This window comes from Periplaneta americana, chromosome 11, assembly GCF_040183065.1.
Source record: "Periplaneta americana isolate PAMFEO1 chromosome 11, P.americana_PAMFEO1_priV1, whole genome shotgun sequence".
Classification (NCBI taxonomy): domain Eukaryota; kingdom Metazoa; phylum Arthropoda; class Insecta; order Blattodea; family Blattidae; genus Periplaneta; species Periplaneta americana.
Window position 1 is genome coordinate 60,642,127 of NC_091127.1, and position 16,305 is coordinate 60,658,431.

Consider the following 16,305-nt stretch of genomic DNA (forward strand, 5'->3'; position numbering starts at 1 on the left):
TAATAATAATAATAATAATAATAATAATAATAATAATAATAATAATAATAATAATAATAATATCAGTATCGAAAGTGAAAATTTGTCAGTCTTATGATGTCATGACGTTCAATCAACCAAATAACACAATTTTATGGGTGGAGAAATATCAGACAATGTACTGTTGTCATCAGTATAATTATAGTGACAAGTACAGTGTGATCTCGGCATGTATTCTATGAGGCAAAAATTGTGCTTTCAATATTAAACAAAATTAGATTTCCACCCAATAATGTAAAATAACAAAATATAAACTAATATGTGTATGCGGATAAGACTCATCTATATAATTAGATTTTCACGCGTGATAAGTTTCATGTCAATCAGTACTGCAAACTAAATTTATATTGTGAAACGTAACATCGAACAAATTATTCATTACAATTTCAAATTGCAACTCAGGGATCACCAGTCAGATATGAAGGAAGCAACCAGATAGAAATGAAATGATGAATACAATGCCGTTAGTTAGGAATCAACCAGAATAAATTGCAAATTGAGGTAGTACAATATGAGTAAATATATTCGACCCAAATGTGAGAAAATATAGGCCTATATAATAAATACAGATCTATTCACGGACACATAATCATAGGCACGCATACATACAGATATATACACAGGGTGATCCGTAAGTAATGTCATTAATTTCAGGGTGTTATTCTTTGAGACATTTCGAACAAAAAGTTTAATACAATTTTGTTCGTTTTTGTTTCCGTTTCAAGTAAAAAAAAATGTTTTATATTAAACATTGCATAGCGTATTTCGGGAAACCCATTGATTTAATTCCCAATATGAACACTCACTTTAAAAATAACTGTAGTATGACAATAAATGATTGAAAGCATTTTAGTTTTGTTCTTTAAATTTGCAGAAATTTGATCCGAACAAATGTAATATTATAAAATTCATTTCCAGAACGAGAAGTTACATTTGTTCAGATCAAATTTCTGCATATTTAAAAGATAAAACTAAAATTCTTTCAATCACATATTATCACAATACACTTACTACTGTTCTCCAACCAGGAGATTAACCGTGAAAGGAATGTGCTTACTATTGTGTCATCTATTGGAGCGAAGTAGATAGATAATATTACCGTTATAACATCAGTTCATAAAAAATGCGCTCCCCTGCATATATTATTTCTTGTGTGGAGGGTTTAAATGACCAGAAGATTAACCGTGATCTAATTTTGTAACTAGGGTAGTATAAGTATATGTGTATCAGTGTTATCGATTGTGCTTTGAGAGTTAGCCAATGGAGATCTGTGTATCCACGTGTGTGACCTTATGACATCTTATGACATCAACATTCATTCACAGCATTACCTTTCTGCGTCTCATTCCCCTGAGACTTTCTCTTGGTTGCAGTACAGTAACTCACTTTCTTACAAAGGGCTTTTAGAGAACCTAGAGATTCATTATCGCCCTCACGTAAGCCCGCTATCGGTATCTATCCTGAACAAGATCATCCAGTTCCTCAAATCCATTTTAATATTATCCTCCTGACAGTCGCCGGAGATGTGCGCCTGGGTCAGGCGAGTCCATTTAGTTACGCCAAGGGTGCTTGGGTTAGTCATTCGCTTGTCTTCGGAGCGATGGGATGTCATGCGTGCGGTAGAGCAGTATGTTTATAGTACAATTAAGCTGTACTGCATTCCTTTATCGACCGCTTTATCAACAGCTCAGGTTATTTAGCGTCTGAATGAGATGAAGGTGATAATGCCGGTGAAATGAGTCCGTGGTCCAGCAGCGAAAGTTACCCAGCATTTGCTCATATTGGGTTGAGGAAAACCCTGGAAAAAACTTCAACCAGGTAACTTGCCCCAACCGGGAATCGAACCCGGGCCACCTGGTTTCGCGGTCAGACGCGCTGACCGTTATTCCACAGGTGTGGACTCCCGTTATGAAGCCTTGGACCGAAGTTGCTACTGTGATTATAAGCTATAGTTGTGACAAATTTAGGTTCTGTCAAGCATATGTTGTATGATATTTTAGTTTTATATTTGTGGAAAAACAAATTGAATATATTTCGATTTTTGTGTCGAAATTCAATAAGACATTACTATAAATTTGATGGATATTACATACTTTAAACTCAGAATAGAGGAATAATCAAGAGACTTACTAAGAAATATTTTTATTATTCTTTTCTGTAGGAGTGTTATTGGCATTAGGGAAATACTCAAACCACCACCCCATCCTAAAACACCATATTGTAATATAGCTTATAGTAATGCTAGGTAAATCAGTCTTAAAGTAGACCTATAGATAGTCAAGTAATTTCTTAGGATAAAAGAGTGAGTTAATCTAATACAGAGAAAAAGAACATGTTTATTCCAACTTAGGTATTTGTCAATTATTATTTCGAGATACTTGACTTTAGGAGAATCATTTAGAATAGGACTGTTATAATTATTAGAAGAAATTATGTATGAACTTTTAAATACAAGAGCGAATCAGGAGATTTCATATCAACAGATGTTAACGAAAATGGTACACCCGTAGTTTTAGTACGATTTAAGACAAGTAGGTTGAAATTAAACCAATCTTCAATCAGTGTAAAGCCATTATTTGCATTAAGGTAGGTGTCATCCCAAGTTTTACCTGGAAAAATAATAACAGTGTCGTCCGCATACGAAAATATCTCACCATTGAATTTTCCTAAATGAATTGCTATCAAATCTTTAATATAGTATTAAAAACAAAAGAGGACATAGGCCAGTCTCCTGTGGGACACCGACATTAAAATTTCGAGTCTACTAAAATCATTATCAATTTTGATTACATGTGGATAGCCTACTAAGGTAAGAAGCAAACAATTTCAAAACAATTTCATTTATTCATATCTTATTAAATTTTTATTAATAATATAAAATGATTCACAGTATGAAAGGCTTATCTAATGTTAATAAAACACCTGAACAGTTATTGTTACAGCCAAAATTAGTCATAACTAGACTGCGTAATTCAGCCACCTGTAAGCTAGAATGAAGTTGCTTGATTCGAAGTATATATGACGTCGCAGCGCAGGTATAGCTATGTTCGTATACAAAATAGATATTATCGATCACTGCTCTCACTAGTCGTGTTATTTAAATAACTAAATCTTTGTGGCTAATTGAATGTTCATTGCAGAGGTAAAATGCCTTAGGTAAGACGCTCAAGCATGTAATATTGCAGGGCAGATATTTGAACTAATATTTTCACTGTCAATATAGAAAACATTATATATATATATATATATATATATATATATATATATATATAGTGTAAAATAAATCTAAAAGTAACAAAAAGCAGTGCACTGCAATTATATCAAAAGGCACGAAATTGTGTTCAACAGAATCCGAAAGAACTAATACCATCAAAATCTGAAAATTATTAGGATATTAACTCGACATTTAGCATGGATTTGTGTAGCCTACCATGATGTTCAGTGCCAACATCCCAAATAATGAATTAAATAATCTACATTTCAGGGGATTTCTAGAAAAATACATAGGCCTAGTAAATTAGTGGGTTTTCGGTGATGAGCGACATATGCAATATTCTAATGAAACAAGAAAAAATATCAGACAATAGGAATATCTTGTACTACATCATGCACCAATAACGTCATGTGCTATTGAAAGAATTTCTTGCAATATAAAATCATTTCAAGTGACATCCGCATATGTTCAAGTTCTGTAACTTACTAACGCACGTTATTATCACTGCAAAAATCACGAAGAAAATGAACATCATGGCACAAGCATGTGTTTACTAATATATCTTCAGAATGTCGGGAGTTGACTGTACTTCACGAACACGAGGCGAAGACCTGTTTGTTTATATCCTTATCCGTTGCATTACCTGTGTTCGGAGTACTATATACCCAATTTGTCTTTAACTTCAGTCTTTAGGTAACTGGAATACGTAGCCTAGTGATAACACATTTAGTTACACTAAACACAGCATCATCAGCACTAAAATTATTACAAAAGTCAAACTGCGTTCTGTGCAATATATTATGTTTTTTCCTAATATGCTAATTAAACGTATTTCCATGCATTCTTCTAGAATTTTTAAACTCTAGAGAGTAAGAAATTGATTTATATTTATTAATGCTTTTTTTTGCCGGATTTATTAATTAGAATAATAACGCATGAAGTTTCAATTTTTAGGACAAAATTAATTCTTACTTAAAATGGTCGGTGGTCTCTTATTCCTAATTAGGAGACAGAATTCTTAACATTAATTCACATAGGCTAGAATTCATTCATTCACAGTTTTTCTGTCCAAGTGTAGGTCTTCCACTGCAGTATTCTCTAATCTTTCGTATTCTCTGCCTTCCTCTTAGATGGAATTTATAGATTTTATTATAGTTTGAATGTTTTATAATATCGCGAAGTGTAGAATTAATATTTTTGGTCCGCTTAATTGAACTCAGGAACTTTTGATAGAAAACTGTGTAGACGCACGAATTTAACATTTTCTGAAAGAATTATAGCCGGTTTCTCCAAGTATTAGGCCTACTAGAACACTTAATGGCTGTTGAACCTTCAACAGTTTGTTAAATACAGTTTTTTCTTGTCTTCAACACTAGTTTGGCTTAACAGTTTGTTAATTGTTTGTCAACCTTAAATTTAGGATTTCAGGCAGTTAATTCATTTAACAAACAGTTGAACATGGCAGATGTCTCTCTTTAAGGAATGTTGAGACTAAGACTGATAATATATAATTCAAAAGATATTTTGAAATATTAATATAGGGAAGACAATCTTTATAAGTCAACTGATTATCATACTGACGCTTATTGTAATGCTGAGCTATTATCCATATAATATTTAGAAAATGTGCGATCTGAACATGGCAAGAAATTGAAATCAGATTTGAATATCTTACAAACAGAAATAGGCTACTTGCTCCAATCCAGCTCCAGATTCTATGCTGCTGGCTCTTTTCAACTAAAGCCGCTGTGAATAGTGCTTCAAAATACGCAGTGAGTAAATAATAAAATGTTTCAGCAGCAGTTGCTTCTTTAAGACGAAATCACATATAATTTGTACACGGACCTGAACCAGAGACAGTGATTAGAGAATTTTATATGACACGGAATTCTCCTCGGAGTTTCGTGTACAGTTGACTATACACACATTCCTGTAATTATTGTCACCTGGCGGTCATAATGCTGAGATTTTTGTAAACATAAATTCATATTTAGCACTAGCCGTACCCGTGCGCTCCGCTGCACCCGTTAGAAATAAACATAAAGTAATTACATAATTAAAATAGGACGTTTGATCCAGGGAACATTCGTGTTTGATAGAAGGATAAATCGTTTAATATGTTACTTAATTTAAATTATATTTAAATAATTAAAATGCGATCATTTTGGTCCACAGATACTCATTTGGTGCAATGACAATTCCTGTAATATGTTTCTTAATTTTTATTACATGCAACCATAGTTTAATGAAGATTGACATCATTTAGATTTAATGTATATATTTTATTTTACTTGTTATAGGTTTCCATTGAATTATGGCAATAACTTAATTTTAACCCTTGTTTTCTACGTATTCAGTAAATGGCGCTTGGCCCACTGTGGTTCTGAACCCTTCAAATAACTTAAATTATATTATATAATATTACATATTATATTATATCAGAAGTTACTGTAATAACATTATAGCATTATGTCCATCTAGCGAAACTACACTTTCCAATGGTGAAATAATAATTAATTATACAAATCGGTTAATTTAGCTTCCGATATTACTTCGTACAAACACAGAAACATTGTCTGTAGGCTATCTTTCATAGCTTTCGATTGTTGCTGTCCAAGGCCCCTTATAGACGAAGTCATTTGTTTTTTAATTCATTACACGGCCTGAGATGGCAGTTATTTTAATTTTAAAACTCATTTATCTCATTAAATATCAGTCCTATCAAAATTTTTCAAGGAATAAAACGTATCGCAAATTATTTTTAAAGAAACGTTTGTTATGTAACATTTTTCACAAAAATCAATAATAAGCGAGATATTTCGATTTATTTAATTCAGGACCCCTTATAACCCCCCTTTTAAATAATGTATTTTGAATGCCATATAGCCTAAAGTCTAAGTTACAACGAACGTAACTTATATTCCACTTTTCATCGAAATCCGTTCAGCCATTATCGCGTGAAAATGTAACAAACATACAGATAGACATACAAACAAAAATTTCAAAAAAGCTATTTTCGGTTTCAGGGTGGTTAATTATATATGTTAGGACCAATTATTTTTGGAAAATCGAAAATTACCAGAAAAATTTCGGCTACAGATTTATTATTAGTATAGATTACAACTATAACCCTACTTATAATAATTACTCAATAGTAGTCAATACAACTTTCATTTATTAACTGTATGTACTATAGATCATGGCCTACTGTAACAGGTTATGATTTTATACATGTTTCATGATTTACTCTACAGTACAGAATTTAAATAATAATTTAGCCAATAATAAATTGCCTTACACGTGCAAAATCATTACCAACTAATGTTTAGCAGTTAGGATAATATTAACGACAGTTAAAGTTAAGTGTTAGTTATTTTAAAGGAAATAATGTTGAAGAAATGGAAAACATATTAGCTGTTAATTTAGCATTTGTTAAGCCAAATTAAACATTACTAGTCTATGATCCATACATCTTAATGTCGTCTATCACTTGACAGCTTCTTTTGCTAGAAATGTTTCTTTCTTTCACCACTCCTTCCAATACATCCTTCAGCAGGCAATTTCTTCTCAGCATCCAATTCCCTTTCCTCTTCCTGGTCAGTTTCAGCATTATTCTTCCTTCACCCACTCTTTCTAGCACAACTTCAATTCTTATTCCTTTTAGTCCATTTTACACGCTCCATTCTTCTATATATTTATATTTCAAATACTTCTAATCTCTTCTCTATATTTCGTCGTAATGTCGCATGGTATTATTAAATCTAAATTCGCCGTAAGCCACATAGTTTTACATTTAAATAAAACATCATCTGCGATCGAAACGTAGACAAGATGATTCTGTTTCAACTTTAGCAAAGCCTTTGATGTAGTTCACCTTGTCTCATGATTTGGTCTCTCTGTAACTTATGTAAGTTGGTTTAGAAACTATCTCAGCAATGGAGAATCCTCTATAATTCTGTTTCATAAGCTTCCAGATCCCTTTGCTTGAAACTGTGGAGCACCGCTGAACTCAACATTAGAATTTATTATTTTCGTTGGTGACATCTGTACAAGAGCAAGTTCGGACTGGGCGTTAGTCGCTGACTACTTTAAAAGTCTTTAATACAAAATTAGTGATAAACCACACTGTCATGTTATCAGCGAATCCTACTCTAACCTAACTGTTATGAAATGGTTTTAAATGAAATTAAGAGGGCGTGGTTTAGGCTTTGCACTACAAGCTGGATTGCCGCTAATCGATTCCCGATGGGTCATGGATTGTTTCCATTGATATAATCCAGGCACGTTCAACACGGGCATTAAATTACGCCAAGGAATGTTCAGGTTAGTCTTTTGCTTGCCTCCAGAGCGATCATCCGATCAGGCGTGAGGTAGAGCTGTGTTTCAAGTACACTTAAGCTGTACTGCATTCCTTTACAGAACGCTCGCCCTTATCTCTATTCCAGAGCGCTCCCCATTACTCCTATTATGTCCCCTCTTTCGCGTAGTCGAGCTGTCAAGACTAAATAATCGGTCTGTACATGCTTAAGAGATATTCTACGACACTGTTGCATCTCGTTTAAAGGCTAGAAATATCCGCGCTATACATACTTGATTATAATCGTTCCGGCAACACTGTGGTATTGGACCTCACTCGGGCGTCAAGGTCATTTACAGAAAACAAAGGTGGCCAACACTGCTCCTCAAAACTTACTGTCTCGTGAGATAGGAGCTTTAACATTCGGCTACCCTAAGAGATTTCAGGACTTTCTATGGGATAATTTTACTTCGAGTTTGTAAAGACATTGTTATTCTCTTGAATAGCAAACTTATTTCCATATTGTCTTGTAATAATACAATTAAAAAAGGAATCCATAATTTTTTGGCTTAAAAATCTTTAATTATTGAGCAATCTTTTTTCTGAATTATTAGCGGGGATTATTTTTTATATTTGGGCGGTAGCATAAAATATGTTTTAAAATTCAACAATGTTATTTTAAAAAATTATAATATTTTACTAAATTACTGTCAATTAGTTTCCTTTGCTTCAAAATATTTCTAAGTATATGGTGAATTTTTGGAACCTCAGAAAGTTGTGTCACATGCAGAACCGAATATGTTGGAAAAATATATAGACCTATCATATTATATGTATATTTATTAGTGTTGTAATGAGTAGTATTAACACTGAGCGAATAAGGTAATTAGGGGATAATGTTTTTTTTTTTTTTTTTTGTATTTCTTGTATTTTTATTCTATTTGTGTTTTTTATTGCGTGTGTGTATGTGTCTATATATGTTTTACATTTGTATTTATTAATTGGATTACTTATTGCAGTTTCAATAAAGAATTGAATTGAATTGTATATATATGTTTCAGTGTTTTTTTCCCTTCATACCTTACATTTATTTTATTTTATTATTTTTGTGAAATTTGGTATGAAGTTAGATTAGTTGTAATTGTGATAATTAATGATAACAGTAGTAACAATAATAACTCTTGTATTACTATTTTATTATTAGTAGTATTATTTTTGTTTTCTTTGAAGTTTCAAACTGTGCATAGTTATTGCACGAATGGCCGTACGGTCTAGTGTGAAGGATCTTGTGTACATGAGTTTGTATAATTGTGTATCAATAAATGCACTTCATTCATTCATTCATTCATTCATATTATATGTATGTTGAGTGATTCACGAGTTAATAAAAGTTTCATGTGGTGAAGGTGTGAAAATCGTAGGTGATCTTGTCATGGACGCCATTTTGACAATTGTAAAGATTTTTCAACAATACTTCTTTTTTAGTATGTACACATATGTCTTACATTTCAAACGGTGGACGACGTTATCCCCCTTTTGTGTAAAGATATGCAAGTCGTTTTGCATAATAAAAAAACACGCCGCCTTTGTAAAGAGCGCCAGAAAGAATCAATCACCTGGTTTCAACATGCCCTACATATTTTCTGTAAGAATGAAAAGCAGTGTATGGCTTATTTGTTCATGTGTATGCTGTTTGTGAATATATGCATTATGAAGATGATGATTATTAATATTTTTAATATTATATATATCCATGAGTGAACAATGTAAACACACATTTTCTTTCATCAATCAAGAATTAACTGAAAACAATTCTTTTCGAAGATCATACCGGTACTTTTAAACACCGTTCAGAGACAACGTTAAGTTCCTATGAACTATACACAACTACGCTCACTTTATGAAGAGAAGTTGCCTACGCATTTAGTAATGAATTACCTCCACGGAATTGCGCGAAAGGGTCGTGTTGCTGAAGAAAACAAAAGGGGGAGCAACTTACACATTAGTCAAACAATGTTGACTGAGTTTGTGTTTCATCCCTCTGGATGGGTTTGACAGATGAGTCGCTTTTTGAATGCTAAACATTTAACTTACTTGACATAAAAGTGGCTCAAGTAATTTTTTAACTTTTCTCATTAGATAAAAATTGTATTTTAAAAATAATTAACGAACTTTTCAAAGGCTTTTGTTTAATGTACGAATTTTCAACTTTGATTGTATATTGTATCATTGCAGCATAAGATGAGGACGCAGTGATAAAAACATTTACAGTGAAAGAGGTATTTTTTCACTGCGTCATTTTACGACGCTGTATCAACATCTCAAGTTATTTAACGTCTGAATGATATGAAGGTGATAATGCCGGTGAAATGAGTCCGGGGTCCAGCACCGATAGTTACCCAGCATTTACTCATATTGGATTGAGGGAAAATCCCGGGAGAAAACCTCAACCTGGTAACTTGCCCCGACCTGAATTCGAACCCGGCCTACCTGGTTTTGTGGTCAGACGCTAACCCTTACTCCACAGGTGTGGACGTGAAAGAAGTATAACTGCATTAATTTTAGATTGTAGTAACCAAAAAGTAAAATGCCATTTTGGTATTTGAATAACGGTTTAGCCGAAAAAAAATGTCTGGGGTTTGACTCCCATTTACGTTAAAATTACTGGGTACTGAGACGTATGAATGGTAAGATATAAACGCGAAAATCAAGCCGAAAAAAAAATACTCTTTTGTCATTTGTTCGAAAAACGCTTCATTTGTGTAGGCCTAATAACGTACAAAATTAACTGAAGAAATTTCCATCACGTTCACACCTGTGGAGCAACGGTTAGCGCGTCTGGCTGCGGAACCAGGTGGCCCGGATTCGATTCCCGGTCGGGGCAAGTTACCTGGTTGAGATTTTTTCCGGGGTTTTCCCTCAACCCAATATGAGCAAATGCTGGGTAACTTTCGGTGCTGGACCCCGGACTCATTTCACCGGCGTTATGACCTTCATCTCATTCAGACGCTAAATAACCTGAGATGTTGACAAAGCGTCGTAAAATAACCTACTTAAAAAAAAACTTTCCATCACACCGTAACTGCGCTTTTAATCTCTATATACATACGTATATAGATCCTATGTGTTTATGTATGTATGTATGTATGTATGTTATTAGGCTATGTATGTATGTCTGTATGTAAAAAATAAAGTATAGTTCATTTAACGACGCTCGCAACTGCAGAGGTTATATCAGCGTCGCCGGTGTGCCATAATTTGGTCCCACAGGAGTTCTTTTACATGCCAGCAAATATATTGACATAAGCCTGTCGCATTTAAAAACACTTACATGCCATCGACTTGGGACGGGATAGAGCCAGCAACCTCGAGCACAGGAGGCCAGCGCTATACCCAGGCCGACTATTTGTATGTATGCATTAATATAGTTTAATATAGTTATGTTCAAAACTTGGAGATAGGTTAACTTAAAGAATATAAATCCCCTCATGACTGCTACTGGAGCAACAAGGCAGACCAACCGACTGCTGTTACATATAATAAAGATTACGAATAAACGAACTAGTTTGAAATATTAGAGTTCGTCACTCAGGACCTCTTGTGGAGCATCCTGACCACCGTCTACATCTACAACGTGTCCTTCTCTGCCTGTTTTCCTGCTTAATTCTGTTCTAATATTCCACTAGACCAAGAGGAACAAATCCGCTTTACAGCTTTGCAAGAGAGAATAATTGTCTGCCACTTAAGTTACATAAATCGGATCCTATTTAACCCTCTTTAAATATGGGCATTCACTATCCTAGAATACTACATAAGGCTCACATAACAGTTACCCATAACAAATTGTTGATATTTGTCAATCAATTTTACAAAATTTTGTACAAAATATCTAATTCTGGTTACTGTATAAAATGTAAAATAGAAAAGTATTGCCATTCTATGGCACCGTTAATCTTTTCAGTAGCTCATCACTGCAATTAGAAACGAATAAGACAAACAGGAGTTAAAATGTGCGGGCTGTAGATTGTTGTTGACCTCGACTGGTAATAAAAAAACGCGAAATAATTATATTAACTCGCTCACAGAGTTTCGCAATTATTACACGTTGTTTGATATTTAGTACCTACCGACTACTGGGTGTTCATTTCAAAGTGTGTCATGACGTCACTGTTGTTGGGTCACCGATTTGAAGCGAGTGTCAGCTTATATGTTGGAGAAGTTGCCTATTATTTAAGGCGTTCTTCAGTCTGAACTTGAGAACGTGTACGGTATAACTTGAACTTCGTAGCAACAGATGGCGGTCTGTACGGTCTGTGTGCTACCATAACCTCTTTCGAACTGTGTTTTGCGCCGGCAAGTCGTACGCAGGGTATTTGTTATCATCGGTTGCGTACGGTAACATTCCTCAACACAAATCAAATGCTCCGTGTCCATGTTGACCGTCGAAGTTAATGTCAACAAATACGTAAGTAATCGTCTTAACCCTCTCCCCACATCCCGACAGTACGTATTTCCAAACAGTTCACATTCCTGCCACTACCGGCGTTATCGTACGTATCGGTACGTACTCTTCAGAATGAACGCCGTACTTGCTAGGCAACTTCTCTGCCTCTTAGGTTATGCACCTCTGCGGAAGTGTAGGAAGATTGAATTCTCTAGGCTCATCGGCTAGACACATGACGGCATACAGCGAGCCATGACACATTTTGAACTGAACACCCAGTATTTCTCAGTTTTGCAAGCTCAGCTGAGCTCAATTTCATTTTACGAATATAAATGTATTACTTCATTACATTAAACGGTGGATGCTATTATGATACAATTTAATTATTCCGTATCACAATATCTAGGTCTATATTTAATCCATTACCGCCTGAATTTGTTGAAAATGAAGAGAAAATTACTGTAATTAAATATATACCGTAATTAAACCCTTTTAAACTGGCCAGTTTCACTGTATTTGTATCTCAGTATTTTCGGCTCAAGCTGTGTGTCACATGGAAACTCTACTGCGTTCCTCAAAAGTCATGGTGCTGCTAGGTCATGTGTAGAGTCCTGCGTTTGGTTACGTAAAGGCTCTATGCAACCCGAAACAGTATATGTATGTATGGAGTATAGCTTGAAGGCATCCAACGCTACTTAATTCAGATCTGCTGTTCAGTCAACATACGAAAACAAAACAGAGCTAGTCAGTTGGAAATGAGTGCTCCAATCGAAGATTTTGGTAGCGAGCACGTTATTAGGAAAGATGGAAATGCATTTTATCAGAAAAAAATAAAAAAATTTCATTTGAAACGCTTAAAATACAGTATATACTCTCATTGATTATAATGTGTTGTTTAGTCAACTGTGCGAAGACATGTTTGAACCTCATAAGTGACACCAATAAAACATCACTCATGAGGCAACTAAGCCAGGAGATATTGAGGTAGTCAGGTGGTCACTTCCTCTCCACCTCAATTGCATACATCGCTGACTAATAACATATTACACTAATCAGACTTTCGATGTATACATCAATTGAAGGGTTCAGAACCACAGTGGGTCAAGCGCCATTTACTAAAACCGTAGAAAACAAGGATTAAAACGATGTTATTACCATAATTCAATGGAAACATATAGCAAGTAATATAAAGTATACGCATTAAAACTAAATGATATGTCAATCTTCATTAAACTATGGTATTCACTTAACTTTAACTCTTGCTTTCTCCGTTTTTAATAAATGGCGCTTGGCCCACTATGGCTCTGAACCCTTCAATTGTTCTTCCTCTGACACATATCGTTAAGTGAGATGTACTGCCTGATAATAGACGTACATATCAGCCAAAATTATTATTGTTTGTGTTTTTTCTGCATCGTTATTCGGATTTCATTAGGAGTATCATCAAATATAATTCTTGATATCTTTATTGATTTTCCTCAGGATGTGAATTGTTTATTGAATGGCATTTTTGAAAGGCCGCAGGATTCTGAAACTTAGGCCTATTAGATCATAAATTATTATAGCTAGGCCCTACGTTTTAAAATTTTCTGTGATCACATAGCTATAACCCTAGATTATATGTGTAACAGATAGCTCATCCCTATGTAAAAATCGGCAGCACTTTGAAGAGAACAACCGCCAGGATCGCCACCCGTCCGCCGTAAACGAACACGAGATGGCAGTACAGTCGCTAATGCAATTCAAATGGGAATTATAACGTGACTCTTTATGATACAACTAGATGGCAGCATAGTAGACCTGACAAAAGTTGTTACCGTCAAAGCCTATAAGGCCAAGCTATCTGGGTATATATGATCTAGGCTATAACATACTAATAAAATAAAACAACACAAAAGTACAAGGTAGCAAACGCCATAGCTGAAGAATAAGCCGCAATCAATATATCTCCGAACTGCACTTGGGTTTCTTCTACTGTTAAACATAGAATACAAGCGCTTGTCACTGAAGATCATTGCTTCCAGGCCTGCTGAGTTAGTCTATTAAACAGCGTCAGATTGTCTTTAAGAACTGGAACTTCTACACATAATTTTGTGCAAACATGTCCTATTGCAATTTTTCTTGGGATTTCTTCATATACGCCTTATGGCCAGTTTTCTTCTCTGCCTTTCAAAGGATGTCTGTATATGTAAATTTATAGTCATCAATATTAGGTATGTACAGTTTGTATATCATTCGTTAATGATGGTCCTTTTACATTTCTGTTTTCCAGGAAAGCACCCTTAACTACATTTTACTGTTACTAACTATTACTATATATTCCATGTACCGTAATCATTCTAGTTATTTCTTAAATGTAAACTCTTTACCTCTAACTGCTAGTAATTATTTATATACACCTATTTATACCTTAGTTTTCTCTTCCCATTTTTTCTTTAATACATACAAAAGTTTTTTCGAGTTCCCCCAATTTTCTTCCGTTTACTGTTCTATACAAGTTTCTATTATGCTATTTCTACATTTAGTTTTAGTAATGCTTTCTGAATAAAAATTGTTCATGTTCTTTCATTTTCTTGGGAAGAGAGTAGAATGTGTAACGCATCTTCATTTTGATTACATAAAGGACATGGCCTATATCTTTTCCTACGTCTCCTTTTCTGTTTTTAACCTCCAAATTCCCAATCTTCACCACTCTAGTTCCATCCTCTCTTCCTTGTTTTTTAACCTTTGTATATTCTTCCTGTCTCCAAATGATTTTAATTTATTTGTAATCTATGTAAACCATTGTATATTCTTCCTGTCTCCAAATGATTTTCATTTCTTTGTCATCTATGTAAACCATTTAAACTGCTAAAAATATCCTATCTCACTATCTCGTTACTCCTTCCCATTTTAATTTTACTTATCAAATTTATATTAATTTCATCAGTTTATTACTAAAACCAATTTAGTCCTAAACTGCTTACATTATTTTATCAAATACCAATTACACTTAGTTTTCATCGTTTGCAGGAATATTAAACATTTTTTCAAGATATAATTTTCTTCTTTCTTCAAATGATCCATTTAGTATAAATTCCAGGCGTTTCCTTGGTTCTAGGTAACGTCTCCGTTTCCTGTGTCGTGTGTGTTGCCTACATTCAGGGTAGTCCGGAAACTTATTAATTGTCCCTTGTAAAGCCACCAGCCGGTTGGTCGAAATAACTATTTATGGGCTCTTGCGCCACGAATTACTTACAAAAGTAAAAACGCATAATTATTTACTTGAAAGCCCGAAAATGTACCACATATCCAAATAAAAAATAGTGTAAGAAGAGAAAATTTAAATCTAAAAGATTGTAAAATGAGATGTAATGCCTAAAATGAACTTTCTCGGTTTCAAAATGCAGAAAGTACATATTTTCATGAAAAATTCGAACCCGAATATTTTTCTTTATACTTCATATTAAGATAAAAGCACAGGAAGAAACAAGGCCTTCCAAAACAGAGATTGACAGAATAACTTTGCTAAGTACAGTGAAACCTCTCATTTATGGACATCGAAGGGACGAAACACTCTGTCCGCATCTGGGAGGTGTCCTTTATTGGGAGGGAGGCTCCCCAATCCAACAGAAAATTTATAATGTGCATTATTTATCCCTTCACGCTTTAAATGAAATGTATTACTGTAGTTTAATTTTAAATACAGTATACAGCATTACAGTTTATTTTTTGCAACTTTGAACTACGATAGATAAGCCCGAAAAAGGAAAATACAGTACTGTGCATTGCAATTTTATTCCAGGTCTACAGTTATGCAGTATTGTAATTTACAGCTTTCAACTTAAACTTTGTGTTCAGGTGCCATATCTCTCGAAACAGAACAACTGATTGAAGTGAAGAGAATAATTCTACTAACTCTATCACGTGTCGAATACAATTTCATGATTGCGGAAACCTTGGACTTATCAGACAGGTTAAATTTTATCACTCTGTTTATCCACCCTCTTCCAGCTAACAAGAGGTAGCTGGCTGGGCTAGTGATAGCCTACGAGACCCTTATTGTCTTCTTTCATGTTAAGTAAGCTCTGGAAATCCAAGTTCTGTCCGCAGTCAGGAGGTAAATCAAGCTTTAGGACTGTCAAACAGCAGTCCGTGTCCGAATTTGAGAGTGTCCGTAAACGAGAGTTTAATTTATCATTATTTCTGTATTATTTCAGTTGGGACATAAAAATAAAAATATGTCCGAATGTGAGGATTGTCCGTATCTTGGGAGTGTCTTTAATGAGAGGTTTCATTATAATTATATTCAAAATGCAACAATATCACTAT

General features: G+C 34.3%; 1 protein-coding gene across 1 annotated transcript in view; it reads right to left on the bottom strand.

Annotated features, from left to right (window-relative positions):
* The window catches only part of LOC138708521 (uncharacterized), a 1,055,241-nt gene that overhangs the window by 368,156 nt on the left and 670,780 nt on the right, over positions 1-16,305 (bottom strand). The gene's annotated exons all lie outside the window — the stretch shown is intronic.